General features: G+C 37.0%; 1 protein-coding gene across 2 annotated transcripts in view; it reads left to right on the top strand.

Moving 5' to 3' along the window:
* Positions 1 to 232: 232 nt before the first annotated feature.
* Positions 233 to 15,714, top strand: part of LOC114476761 (zinc finger matrin-type protein 4) — a 57,848-nt gene continuing 42,366 nt past the window's right edge. For both annotated transcript variants that reach the window (XM_028468646.1, XM_028468647.1), the window contains exon 1: positions 233 to 523. The gene's annotated coding sequence lies outside the window, so the exon portion shown is untranslated. The remainder of the gene's footprint in view (positions 524 to 15,714) is intronic.

Raw genomic sequence — 15,714 nt, 5'->3', positions numbered from 1 at the left:
TACACTTGAGTGACAGACTGTAATAAAAACACTATAATAAGCCACTGTAAAGTTGACAGGAAAACACTGATTATACGTACAGTAGGTCATAAATCACCATGTGAACTAAAAGACTCAGTCACCCATAGCTTCTACAGATGGAGCGAACAGCGCAGAATCACACGTAAAGTGAGCTCACAGCGCTCTGTAACAGGCTGCTCACACCCGCGTGTGTGCGTGTGCGTGGGACTGGGTTGTCTCTTCTGCGCGGAGCCTTTCGGTGGGAGCTGTGCGTGGATGATATCAACAGAGTCCCATCGAGGACGCATCATTGCAGCAGCAGCGCTGCGGGGATTGTGTGTTGTTATTTCTCACAGGAAGCAGAGGTTTGACTTTCTAACAAACTGAGCATTAAAGTGTTTTCCGAGCTTCAGATGTTGGATTAGTTTGGACGGATTTTACGCACAGGTGCGCTCGTAGGATTACAGACACGCTGTTGGCGGATGGTGGTCGGTTCTGTGAGGAGTCACTGCGTCCGCGCACGGTGAGCACATGCACACTGCTCTGCATGGTTTTGTGGTGGAGATGAAGTTTAGAAATGGGACACTTGGTGCTCAAAGTTTGTTCGGAAAAATGCAGGTTTCTTCATTTAAAAAAAAACAAAACAAAAAAAAAAAAACCCCAAAAACATTAGCCTATACTATTATGATCATTTTAGGGTGCTGATTTTTTTTTTTCTTCTCCTCAGAGTCAAATGACTATTTTTTATATGCAAATGTCTTATGTGAATAAATGGTGCCAACTAATGCATTTATCCATAACTTTAAACCAAAATTGCAAAAAAAAAAAACAAATTGATGCTTGATCTCCACGCCAAGTTGCCCAAATTTCTCATTATATATATAAAAAAAAAAAAAAATGTCATTTTCATTAAGGAATATTCAATGCTTTGACTCAGAAAGTTGTAAAAAAAAAAATAATAATAATAATAATAAAATAAAAATCCCTTTTGGGGTTTGAAAAGGTTGCAGATTGATATTTGTCTCAAGGGAATTTTTTTTAAATTTATTTAATTTTTTTACAGATGCTCCAGAATATTGAATGAAAATAGCAAACACTAAAACATAGAAAAGTTAGAAAACACAACGTACATAATTAAATAAAAGACTGTTAACTAAATAGGGATTAAATATAACTGCACACCTCCAGGAAAAAAATATAATAAAATGCAAATATACAAATATATTACAGATATATACAAGTATAGTACAGTGAGCCATCTAGGCAAAATGTCAAAACCAGACTATATTTTATGGACATAAACTAATATAGATATAAAATGAGCTAAATCCCACATTGACAACACATAAACTGAGATTAAATCAACTTCCAGCAGCATAGATGACTTGAATATTTGATAGCTTATCAAAAATAGTTACGGCTAATCCGCCAACAATGGATTACTAAAATAATCTACTGACCATCTCATAGAGACTGTTGCAACAATCACATGGCACCAAACCTTTATTTTTGACTTAGTGTAATTAATGAAAATTAGACACATGTCAGATATAATATGGGTTTGATTTGATGCCTGTCTAGATGGTTTAGAGCCCTCTCATTGTGATTATCTGTCACTTTGGGAGGAATGTCCAGTCACACTGGCAGGATCAGGCTGGCTTATGGTATTTTCAGAGTACTCACCTGTCGACGAACCCCCTCCACTCCCTCCCCCCATACTCACTCACACACACACACACACACACACACACACACACACACACACACACACACACACACACACTACACAATATCCACATGTCTTCATTCAGATACACAGCATTGTGTTTTTTTTTTTTTCTCTTGTTCTGTGTCTTTATTCTTCCAATGGGATCAACAGTAATTCCCAGTGGTTCCCAGAGCACAGGGGACTCCGTGCCCTGTTTACATAGAGTTATTGATCAAAAGTCAACGCAAGTGATCTTCAGTGCTGTGATTGATTCTGCCTGTGGTGACTTTAAGGGTACATAAGGTCATTGCACTAGAAAGGACAGTCAGGAGTTCAAAGGTGAAAGCTTGGCATGACTCCTGAAAAAAGAACCACTCCTCCTTCCATCAGGAGTTTATTATATTCAGTGATTTTTTTTAATATTTTTTATTTTTGGTCCATACACATTATTTCTCCCAGATTTAGCTGAAGATGAATTCCTACTGTAGAGGTGCAACGATTCCTCGGTTACAAAAAAAAAAAAAAATTATCAATGCATTTTCTCTGCTTCAGAGCCTTGTTTAGTCATTTAAAACACTTTTTTAAATATACTGTATATTTGATTATATTGTGGTTGTTTTTGTTTTGTTTTTTTTTGTTTTTTTCAATATGCCTGCATTTGCCGCCTTTGCTTGACACCATATGTAGTGGAATCTTCTCGTGACAAATATGCATGTTTCTTCTCTTTCTACCTTGCGTAATACAGATGTATGTATTAAAAAGCGAAAGCATTGGTTTCTATTTTTAAGTGGTCGGTCATGTTTTCTGTTGCATTTAAAAATGAGCTTTAAATGGGCAAAATTATATTTTATCCGCTTAGTCGAATAATTAATGGAATAATCGTTAGTATACTTGAATAGTCAATATATTTGATAGCTCCAGCGTTTGCTCTTACAGAATATGATACCCAATATAAGGACTCTTTCTTTTATGTACAGTTTGTAATAGAAATATTAGGAATCAACCTCACAACTGATTTATATCTAAAATAACTAGCTGTAATTTAAAGAAATTTCAATATTTAGTCGAACCATTCATTTGCACAAATATTTTCACATTGAGGTCTGAGCCTATAAAATAAAGTGTTAGCATCCTTATGCTCAGGGATTGATTAATCCAGTGCATACATGTGTGTCCTTTCACCAGTGAGCGAGTGCTAGTTTCTCTAACACTGATCGTATGTAGGTGTGTAACTTTGCGTGCATGTTTCACCTTCTTCTGCTATATTCCATAGCAACAGGCAGCTCGTCCTCTTCCTCTTCACACGCTGTGACCTTTCTGCTGACTGCGTCGTTGCATCTGCATCTCTGTTGGTGTGTGTGACCATGTGCGCCCGTGTCATGTGTTGTTGACCATTTGACCTTTAATAGTGTTCATTCATTAATAGCTACATAATCTGGGACCGCCCGCTGTGGTTGTCTGCACAATCATAATATTGGACGTCTCACTGCAGCCTCTTTGCAGAGCCAGCCTTATCTAAACAGCTTTTTTGGGCCTCCCTCATCTCTCACACAAAGCAGTAGAAATTGTCAGAGCTGTTTGATAATGAGAAGGTTTGCTTTAATCAGGTGCCAGCTTATTTGTTTTTTTAAGCATCTCTTGGAAGGAGCAACATTGTGTCTCAAATGTATATTGACACATTGGTGGTAATTAATTCATGAATTCCAACCATATTCACTCACTATTCTATTGTGTTGCTGCAACATGTGGATTTCTGCTCTGTGGATCAATAAATGTCTATTCTATTCTATTTTATTCTATTTTTATAGAATAACTAGTTACAAATAAAGAAGCAGACAGAGCAAACCGGTGATTTTTATTTAACTTTTTTTGCTTTACTATCATGTTTTTATTATTCCCTTTATTTGATATGGACATCACAATTACATGAGTTACCCAGATGTGTTGTTTTGAGTGTGTTAGCAGCACATATGGTAAATTCTAATTTATAACACCTTTCCACAGGAGGCTTTTAAAAAGGTTTAAAGTAACAGAAATAATAACAAAGTAATGTCTCTCAGTTAATGCATTAGTGGATACATAAAAGTATAGAAGACTATTTAAACAATCCCTGAAAATATTAGAAAATAAAATAGTGTTTTTATTTTTTGTGTGTATGTGAGATGAAATGTGCTCATTGTTGGTTTGATGCTGCGTGCAAGGTCACATTCTTTACATTACTCTATCGTATGATACACCCACACAGCGTAGAATCTCAGCTCACACATATCAAAGGCATACATCTACATGGTGTGTATTTGGTCATAATTTACTGACAACATATACACAGCACAGTATGTGGTTGCCTCACTTGCACATGGATTTAATGTGTGCATGCAGGAAAAAAAAGATATCGTATAAGAAATAACTCCATCGTACAATCTTTGCTCCATGTGCCGGCGTGCGAGATAATAAAATCTCCATTTTTGTATTAATGTTCTCTTGTGAAAAATATTGATGTTGGCCTTGTTTTTGTTGAGAGTGAGTGTTTGTCGATGTATGTGTGGGAAAACTGATCATTCTTTCTTGTGTTTTATGGAAAGCACTTTTTTTTGTTTGTGCATTAAAATAGTTCCGTCAATAAAGATGGATTAAATCAGGTTTTCCCAACCTTTTTTGGGTCGTGACCCCATTTTGATATCAGAAATTTCTGGCATTTCTTTTTTTTTCTCTAATTTGTTTTTGATTATGTTTGTGATATTGTGTTACGAGCAGTGTTGGGAGGTAAGACATTGTTACTTTTGACAGTAACTAGTACTCTAACGCAATATTTGTTAAGGAAATAAACTAAGTTATCGTTACAATATGGTGCGTTTGTGCATTACTTGGCTAGCCACATTATACTTCCTGTTTACAGGGCGCTACATATTTTTGCGGGATGCCGTGCCAACCACCGTAACAACCACTGTAACGTGCGCTAATCATTAGGGCTATCCCGATACAACTTTTTCATTTCCGATATGATACTAATAATGCAGTCTTGCGTATTGGCCGATACCGATAATTGATCCGATATCAGCATGAATCATACATACTTTTATAACTTTTTTTTCATTAATAAAAAAATAATAATTACTTATTTTGTAGTGTGGAATGATAGAAAAGGCTTGATCAAGTGATGTTACTCAAACAGAGAATAATAGTCAGCAACAGAAGGTATGAGAAAAACTGACCCATTTATTAATAACCAATTGGTTACATACATTTTATTCGTCAACATAATATCTACAGTATTCTACAATTAAATTAAATAAATGAAAAAAATAATTGGAGGAAATTTGAATCCGGTATTAATTTTCAGGCTAATATTGGACCAATATCCGGTATCGATTTGGGATCGGGACACGCCTACTAATCATGGCGAGTCAATGCGAGAGCAGGATGAGCTTCTCAGAGTGGAAATACGCACATTATTTTACCAATCCGCCTCCAAACGATACATGCGTTGGCGAAGATCTAAGCTAACCCTGCGTTGGTGGACGCACTGGACGTGAGGGAAGGCTCTGCACCGAAACAATAGCAGCTAGAATTTAACCAAATTTTAAAAAATGCAGTCTTTAATTCTAAGTAACTTAAAAGTTACTTTTTCAAATAACTCGTAAGTTAACTGAGTTAATTTGCAAATGAACTAACTAGTAACGGTAACTAATTAAATTTTTTCACTAACTAGCACAACACTGGTTACGAGTAGCCAGGATTAGAGCACAAAGCTTAGATATTTTTACACCGTACTTTATTAGAACTAGATTTACATTTGAGAAGGTTAAAGTGTAGAATATAGTTTTTTGAGTTTGTGTATATTGTTTAAAATCTAAATCTAAAAATGTAGCTAAACTAATCTATTACTAGATATTTCAAGTGACCTCATTTAAATTCCGGGCGACCCCACATGGAGTCACGACCCCAGGGTTGATTAAATTATTGATTGATTTTTGTGAGTCTACTATTAACCCAGTGGTTATCAAACGTTCTGCCCCACTAAGTTCTTTAAGTGCAAACAAAAAATAAATAAATAAAACTTGTATGTACCTGATAGGGCAATAAAGGCTGATTGTTCTTCAAAGAATACACCACTACCTATACTGCTCATCACTAACGTGGAGGATTAACTAATCTGTCTGCCGATATTAAGGGCACTGAACTCGATCCACAGCAAAAATAACTGTTTGCATTTATCACAATAACGAGTATGTGTGAAAAGTTAAAACGTAGAACAGTTATGCATGACAGACCTCACAGTAAAGCTTATTCAAATCCCTGAATGAATCATTTACCAGTAGCTTCAGAGAATGTCTTTAATTATTTTTTTCTTTCAGTTGTTGCAGTGTCATGGGCCAAATGAGCTTTAACAATTGAACCCCAAAAGCCAAAATCAATCCTTTCAAAGTAATAAAACCTAAACGGTCACACACTTTTCTCTTTAAAGCAGAGCTACGAGCCAACACTGAAAAACTAAATCCCAACAGTATAAAAGTGAGACATGATCAATCTCAATAAAGGGAATAAAGATTGGATTGCAGAGGTCCTCGGGACACTAAATTGTTGTTTTTTGTTTGGCTGATTTGCATTCTCACTGACCTACGTTACCATGTCAGCAATAATAACAATGGTATTTCAAAGCCTTAGTGGTGTGTAAGAATACATGACACTTTGACGTGCCTTGGACGAAAGCAGTATTAATAGTTTTATCACCTCTGGCTGTATGTGCAGGGCAGCTTGCGTTCACCCACACACACACACACACACACACACACACACACACACACACACACACACACACACACACACACACAAAACAGAAGCGCTGTGACTGACATCACACTATGATATTTGTGTACATGTCCCCTGAGGACCAAAGTACATCATCACTTCTCAGCTGCATTGTACTGTAACTATTTATACTCCTGCTTTATAGTCAAACCACCAACCTGTCAGAAAGTGGGAAGAATTACATCATTGTGGGATCTCTGTTGTTTTAGCCTTTGCTGTCACCAAACATGAGGTTCCTTCAAAGAAATACCGAAAGAGAAAAGGTCACATTGCTAATGCTAATTAGCTTTTAACAGTGGTATCATCATATTTGAGAACACACATTGAGACTAGAGATCGACCGATATGGGTTTTTTAGGACTGATGCCGATACGGATTTTTTTCCTATGAGCCTTAGCCGATGACCGATACAGACTTGAGCCGATATTTGGAGCCGATACTACTTTTGCTCCCTCACTTTACATCATAAAAATTACACTATGATAATAACAAGTCTCAATTTTTAAAAAAAGGAACATTTATTGAAATTAACAAAGGTAAGGTAGAACGACTTCAAGTACAACATATTTAACAAATAATAAAAACAGGGTAAAATGTTGGCCTGACTGAAGATATATTTTATTAACAGGCTTATTGAGTATAAATATATATAATTATAGTATTAAACACAAAAAGAAACCATGAATTATAGTCCATTCCAACACAACCCCTGCATCAACATTAACAGGAATAAATATTCAAACAAAGTTTTAAAAATTCTCCTTCTCAGCGCTTTGTATCCCACTCAGTGAGAAGCAGAAAGGGAGGGAGAGAGAAACACACACACACACACACACGCGCCAAAACTCCAGCCAGCTGCTCGTTTAATACAACTGTGACAACAACACTGAACCACGGAAAAACGTCAGCTAAGTTAAACAGTTAAAAGATGCTTTAAAAGTTTAAAACTTGTTGGGGTTGAAGAGCTTCCTTCACGCTCTGCTAGTGGGGGGAGGAGCACTGCACTCTGCAGCCTGTCTACAGCAACACGGAGCAGCCTGTAACAGCCGCTCTGTATATAAAGCGGATCGGCGAATGCAGCAGCGTGCATCGGCTGATGCTGATACACGTAAAACACGCAAAAATCGGCTGGCCGATGAATTGGTTGATCACTAATTGAGTGAGAGAATCATTTAGCACCCACCTCATTCATTTCCGTTGCATTGTTGAACGAAATGCTTTGAATTGTTGTTTTATTTCTTTGTAACATCCTTTTTGAAGGTAACCTTTTCATTGACGAAGTCTCGAGTGTTTATCAACTGTTTTTAGGTTCATGATGCCTCGCACTATTGCAGCAGAATTCACATTCCACTTTAAAACGCAGTAAACTGTATCTGATTTTTGTTTGTTTAGGGTCAGCAAAACAAATGATTAACATCATTTGTTTCCCTTAAAGCTGTGCCGTGTAAATCCCATTTCTTAACACATTATTGTTTTGTGTTTTTTTTTTTTTATCATTTTCTTTGCTTGAGCTCATGCAGAAGTTTCTAAATTCAAATCAGTACTTGGTGAGAAAACAAGACAGAAACTGCTTTTGTTGTTCCACGCTTTCTAAGCAATGGGATGGAGATGCTATCGCGAACAACAACAGATGAACTACTTTGTTAAGTGTTTCTAAAGTACAAAAATAAGCCATTACTTGCAAATAGAACATTGACCCCCATAGTGTTGTCACCATGGAGCAAAGCAAAGTCCATATGCTTAGTAACATAAAAGGCCTACATCCAAACCTCAGGATGCCTCATTAACTTAGTTTCCCTTTAAGTCTGTTACACACACTCAGAAAAACACAGGCAGATGTGCTTCGGTAAATCAGGAGAACTTTGTTTGGGGAAAATAGGCTTTTTTTTTTTTTTGTTTTTTGTTGTTTTTTTGAGTAAATATTATAGCCCAAAGCAGTGAAGCAGTTATCAACTAATAATCTACAGAGGGAGATCTTTAGAAATAACAGTGTCCTTGTAAATAAAATAAATAGTTTCATTGAGTTATGGAAGCTATTTTAATATTGAAGTTGGCTGATTGACTCTTCCCCATGGTTCCCAGTTGAAAGTGTGACATAAGCCGCTTCTGAGTGCTGCTGCCTCTGTGTTTGATCCGATGTGTCTGACCTCAGTTTGGCTTCTGGATCTTCACAACCAGCATCGTGCGTGTCAGCAATAATGAAAAGCTGTAGTGAGTTGTGAGACAAATTGTCTTCCACAGCCTGACGAGGGGCATGCTATTAGAGGAAAACATTGTTTTTGTATAGGTTCAGTAAAATGAGATCAACATCAAAAGAAGGACTGACATTTCCACTTATAGTGAAACCAGAAAGCTCATTAGGTTTCATTTGGTTCAAACTCATTTAAGAATGCATCTGAAAAGATTTTTTTGGGGGAAAGTTATTCAAAGTATTTCTGGATTTAGATCAACTGTGGAAGTTATTGCAACATTTCACATTGAATATTTTGTTAACTTTGTAACCTCTCTTTTCTTCAGATGCACAACAAAAACACCATTCTCCATAGCTTGAATTAGGGTTGTGCAAAAAAAAATTATTTTTTTGCAAATTCGAGTTTAAAATTAAAAATTTTTTTTTTCCCACCACAGTTTTTTATGACTTTTTTGCGTTCTGTCCTTGTGGGTTACCGTAGCAGGATGTGAGCCAGCCCCCTCTTTGTTTATATTTGTTTACCCTTTGAGTAGACTATATGTGTGTCACAGGCATGTTTAATTTTTTGTTCGCACTATGATGAGATGCTAATAGAAGAGTTTTTTTAATTTTTAAATTTTTGTTATAAGTTATAAAATATGTAGTTATCTGATTTCTTAATCAGAAATTTTAAGCTACTGTGAAGTTGATGTTGCACTTTTGCTTAAACCTGGGTTAAAGCTTGAAATTGTTGAATGACAGAGCCTCATTTACTTTTTATTTTGGGATTGTTCTGTGCATTTTAACTCTTGAGGAGAATCACAGCAATAAAGTTGCACTTTCGACAATATGTCTGCAGACATTTTTAAGTGCATAGGTAAAAAAAATTAAATCGAAAATTTAATCGAAACCTGAATTTTTCCTGAGATTTTTTTTTAGAAAAAATCGCCCGGCCCAAAACTTGAATTCATCTCCTATAGCTGTTTTATTTAGACCACGCTTATGGAAATGGGGATCTTAACCCAACTATGGACAAAGGACTCAATGTAGCTTCTAAAACTTCGTCAATCAGATGTGTTTGTACGGTGGCTGGGAAGTGTCAGGTGAATGCATTTACAGAAACGAACACAAATGCAAACAGGTCACAACACGAATGCAAACCAGCCACAACGGAAGTGTTTCCGACGGACCGGTATTACAGACGAACGGGTATTATGATATGATAGCCTGATGTGAAAAATATAAGAGTATCCTAATCAACTTTCACTTACTTTCATACGCGTTTCGATGTCTTCTTCTTGTTCTTAGCTGTTCTGGTGGGTTAAAAACATCTGCCAGAAACGTGTCCGTCTGTAATACCGGTCAGTCGGAAACACTTCCGTTGCGGAAACCCGGTGGCCGGGAAGTGTCAGGTGAATGCATTTAAAGAAATGAACACAAATGCAAAAAGGTCGCAACATGAATGCAAAATGGCCACAACGGAAGTGTTTCTCTTTTAACTCTCAATGTTTACCCTTAATTAGTCAAACTTATTGTGACAAATGTTTTGTTACAAAAGCAGAAGCACATGGAAATCAAACCTTTTTTGATGCTGAAGAATCGGAGATTCAAGGATAGAAAACATAAAGTAGCCAAGATAGTGACGGTTCTCAACCCTTTTATTGTCTTTTAATTGAATTCATTCAATGTCTTTTTATGGTTTAATCTTTGAAAAATAAATATGATAATTAGGGTTAAACAATTCATTTCTAAATCATCCTTCCAGAAGAAAAACTAATATTGAGGCAGGGGTACACCCTGGACAGGGTGCCAGTCCATCGCAGGTCAACACAGAGACAGACAACTACTCACACACGTTTACGGGCTCCAATAAACCTAACAGTCAAGTTTTTGGATTGTGGGAGGAAGTCGGAGTACCCGAAAGAAACCCACGCAGCACGGGGAGAACATGCAAACTCTGTTAGTGTGACTCTGCAAGACAAATTATTTATTTATTGTTGACAACATTTTATAATAGTCCTTTTGTTTGAATACATCTTACTTTTTGGGTCTATTTGTGCTTCAGTGGCAATAAACAGTAGACCATGCAGATTATTTTTTTTTATTCATTCAAACTATTTTCAACTTAATATTTTGTTTCCTGGAAGCTTTGCATATTTTGTTCCCTGGCTGTTTGGGGTTGTGTATGTGCACATTTTGCACTACTTAGTAAAAGTACAAAGCGAGCTCCTGCAGCACAAACAGAATGATTATGAATTTCTAGACCCAGGCTTGTACCGGCTCCTTTGAAGAGTTCCTTTTTTCCCTTTCCAACCAATACTTTTGATTTCTACGGTACTAAGTAGAGGGTTTCGAACCTTAGAGGGGGGTCAGATGAATGGAAGGCAGTGTTTTATGTTATTTTTACAAAAACAGACAAGAATACCTAATGTGGGACATCAAAGTGACGCAACTGAGTTGAGTAATATAAGATCCAAACTATTAACCTGGCACCCATCTTGTGATACTCATTAGTGGGGTCATTGGTTCACGAGACGGTAGATGTTTCATCATATGTATGAATAATGTGGTAGCTAGAAGTTGTGTGGAATAAAATACAGCCAATGTAAAACCTTAGAAGGAAAAACAACACTATCACTCACTTTATAATTGTTTATTAGTTTTCTCGCAACACATTTACTATGAAATAAATTAGCCCGTTAAAGCATGAAATATATGTATATAACAGGTTGCACGTCTTAACAAGCTCACTTGATTAAAATCTTTTTTGGACTCCTCTGCTGGTACATCACATTTACATTTCCATTTTCAAGTACCATATAAATATGTTTTTAAATAAAACGTCAGTCCAGGGGATGAGATTTTATGGTGATGGTATTTAAATTCACTCTTTTGTTAAATACTTAATGCGTCTTCCAAGAGATTCCCCTTCATGTTGCTCACTGAGGCCAACCTGTTTATTTAACTTTGTCATTATGAATATGTTTTTTTAATTGTATTTACAGCCTTATCAAAGCTTTTTTCCCAGGCATTTGAATAGGTATCGGTCATTTCTTGAATTGACTTTCTTTTGTCAATAATCCGTACCTTGTCTTATGTGTGGTGGTTCATCTACATTTCTGCGTTATGTTGTTTTTCAGTGAAACGGCATGAAATAGTTTCTCGCCATGTTTCTTGCTGAGTTGAATTTTTACATGACACTCATCAGTTGGCATGTAGACATCAACAGGGTTTCCTTTTTGTTCCTCCTTTGTAGCTATTCTGTCACATTGGGTTAATTGCAAGACTTTGCAAGACTCCTGCCTATGCTATAGCTCACATTTGGCTCAAAGAGCGATACACACAATACATAGAGAGTAACAAATTCACACACTAATTTAGAATTACCTGAATATAGAAAACCCAGGCGAAAACAGGGAAAAATGTAATTAGCCTTCAGAGCTGATTAGGGTCACTTCTGCCTGACTGGCATAAAGAAAAACAACATCTCACAAAAAAAGGCATCACATTCTGTTAGAATATCCATGTACGGTAGTTTGTAAAATATATTTTGCTTCAGAGAGCACTTTGCAGAGCTGAGGTAATAGTGAACCCAAGCCAATAAACATTTCAACTTTACAACTGGTCATCTGTGGCATTTCACTGTAAGAGTTACCGTTTACCTCGCAGGCATTATTTCCTGCGACATTCACTGAACACAGGCTCAGGCACTACATGAGAAGAGATTGCTTTTTAAAGTGTTATAAAGCAGTGGTCCCCATGCCCCGGGGCCAAAAAACAAAATTAAATGTATTTCATTTTCATGATCTCATCACTTCCGCATTTGACTAAATTCGGAAGTATGGTGATCACAATTATTTTACTAACTTCAGTCCAACTCTTCCCGACCACCTATTTGCTTTTTTTATGAGGTGCATTTGACTATCTCTTGAAGCACCCAATAATTGGCTTTTTGCATAACATTCAAGTTTTCGTCATGTGTCGAGGCATTGAAGCAGTGACATAAATGAGTCTTTATTCTTCCAGGACATCTATGTACTAGCCTTGATAAAGCTTTCACTCTGGCCCAGTCAATCCTACGTCCTGTGATTTCAAAGGACCTTATCACGGTTTAATACCGAGTTTCCAGGACTATTCCCTACAGACTTGTTACTCACTATAACCCAGCCTGAGCCGGTGCTTACAGGGTACACATATTGAAGAGAATAGAAAATTCAACACAAACCCCAGAGCACATCATTAAACCATTTTCTATTACAGCACTCGATATAAGAGCAAATCAAAATGCTGCTGCCAAGTTGTTAGGAACCCAAAGCCAAAAGGTTACTCCAGTCTCTATGGTTTCACTTGATGAGCGTTCCTTGGCAGTGACAAGGTTTTAACACGCTGTTTCTCACCAGAGAGTCAAACCGAAAACCTGTGGAACCGTTCAATTCAAACTATAATCCTCAACAAAGTTACAGGAGTAAAAAGTTATTTGTTACACATTCATCTGGCACTTACTCACAAAGCATTGTGATTTAATAAGGTTTCTTAGGTTATGTCTGCAGTTCTTTTTACAAAAGAGTTTATATCTTGTGTCACATGAACATTGAAATTATACCAAATCGTTTTGAAATGGGGGTGTTAATATCTCAATTTTTTTTTTTTGTCTTCCAATAAAGTTTTACCAGAAAGATGCTTCTGGTTCATAGTCACTGATGCAAAATGCCACAAAGGCACTTTTATTAATTTATATTAGTTGCTCTCCAACCTTTTAGTATTTGTATTTGGCAGTCTCTGCAGATTGCATTTTTCTGCTGCACATCAGATTACTGACGGCTAATCAAAAGACACAGGTCTTCATATATGTTCTCGATATATACTGCATCATTAGCTGGGTTGTCATTATCCTTGCAAATGCGCAAAATCTAAATTGCACAATAAAAACTGGTGATGGAAACACCTCAATTTTGAAAAAACACTCAAACATGGCGAAAAAGTTTTGACGCTTTCATGAGGAAGTATTTGAGACGTTTCAATATTGAAATGTGTCGCAAAAGCGCCATGGAAAGACTTTTTCCGCAATTACACGTCACAGATTGTGACGTACCTGGTCACATGCCCACTTCTCTCTGAGAAAACATGACGTGGTACGTGTAAACAGAGGAGGAGACCGGGACATTTCTTAGCATTTTACTTTTAAATTATTACTGCCACATTAGACGTGAAACAACAAAGGAACACGGAGCATTATAAGTAGGCTTTGAGCGTCTCGCGGGATGAAATTTCACAGGAGTTGCGAGGCTCCTACCCAAAACAACGTTCAATGGAAACACGTTCAAAGTGCAATGACACTTTGTTGACATTTAGAAATATCGCTTTTATGTAGCGAAAATCTGTAATGGAAACCCAGCTACTATATTGCCAAGCTCTAATGTATTTAAACAATGTACACCCTGTGGAGGCCACATACATGTGTTCCCACTTTCCCGCCAGCATCACGATAGAATATAGTTCAGATTGGATTTGGACTTTGATAGCTTTTTTAAAAATATATTTTAACTGTTGACAATAAGATCAATCAGTTTCATATAATTTTTCCATCATGTAAATGTTTTCTTTTAGTTTTACTTACTGGTACTCGTACTCGTACCACCTGAGCCATGGGTGACCGTGGCTCGAGAGGTTGGGGGTTCGATCTCAGTACCTGACTATGTGTCGAAGTGTCCTTGGGCAAGACACTGAACCCTAAGTTGCTCCCAGTGGTCGACTAGCGCCTCGCATGGCCGCTCTGTCCCACTGGTGTGTGAATGTGAGAGTGATTGGGTGAATGAGCTGATATGTAAAAGCGCTTTGAGACTGCTTCAGTGTGGTGATAAAGGCGCTATATAAATCAAGTCCATTTACCATTTTACTTCCCCAGCAACAACACGTTTTGAAAGAAAAAAACCGGAATGGAATTAAATAAATTAATATCGTCTTTGCCAGATTTTGGGCACCCCCATTTTTTCAAAAAATCAGGATGAAACCAGATCCGATCTGAATGAAACTCAATAAAGTCATTGAGAAACCAACCTGAAATAAGTGAGTCAAATTTCATAAAGATTGGTCAATTAGGAACCGGAATATTAATTTCTGAAATTTTGCTAATAATGAGATATAGGGATTCTTAGATTTTTGAAAACCTCCAAAATTTAATGAAACCTTCAAGGTGTAACCTTGATTAAGATTTTGTCAGAATAACTCTTTTAATGTACTCCTGCTGAAAGACAAATAAATGCTAGTGAAAATAATGTTTCCATGGTGGAGGTAATGAACACATTTATCAGTCAACAAAAATACTGATTCCCACAGTGAAATGTGTGGTTGTTCACAAGTGTCAAAGGATTGGTATTCAGTATAAAATCAGATCCATAGATGGAGGAAAATAAATAGCGCCATCCTGCAAATTCCACGTCATTTGGAGCCAGAATCTGTGCAGTAGGGTCTGGCGGGAGGAGCCCTTGTAACATGCCCCGCCCATTTAGGTACTGCCCTGATGACTCACGCAGGCCCACCTACACCACAAACTTAAGAATCTTTCCCACTGGAAATTCTACCAATGTCTTGTTCAGATGACCAGATCATAGAGGTTAGTACTAGTACTAGTAGCTCAAAAAAGAGAAAAAAACTGAACGGAAAAGTTTAATGGCGTCACGGCTTTCCTTCACGACGTATCTGCTTATGCTATTCACAAAGAGAGCTACGCAAGATCCGCGGCTGTCAATCAACATCATATATGATGTAAAATTTTATTATTTATTATTTATTATATTTTAACCTCAAATAACTTATTTAAAACAAACTTCACAGAAAATTGAGCACTTGAACACAGTGTAGCGTGATAATAACTCGTGATCACAGCAGAGTTTTGGTATTTTAACTTTACAGTTTGACCAACATCCCATCCATTATCATTGAGGGGGCGGGGTTTATGACCTATACTGAAGCCAGTCAGCAGGGGGAGCTCTAAAAAAAAGGCTTCACTTCTTTAGGAGGATGTCCC

The sequence above is a fragment of the Gouania willdenowi genome, chromosome 15, assembly GCF_900634775.1.
Source record: "Gouania willdenowi chromosome 15, fGouWil2.1, whole genome shotgun sequence".
Lineage (NCBI taxonomy): Eukaryota > Metazoa > Chordata > Actinopteri > Blenniiformes > Gobiesocidae > Gouania > Gouania willdenowi.
Note: the sequence above shows the minus strand (reverse complement) of the source record. Positions and strands in the feature narration are given on the sequence as shown.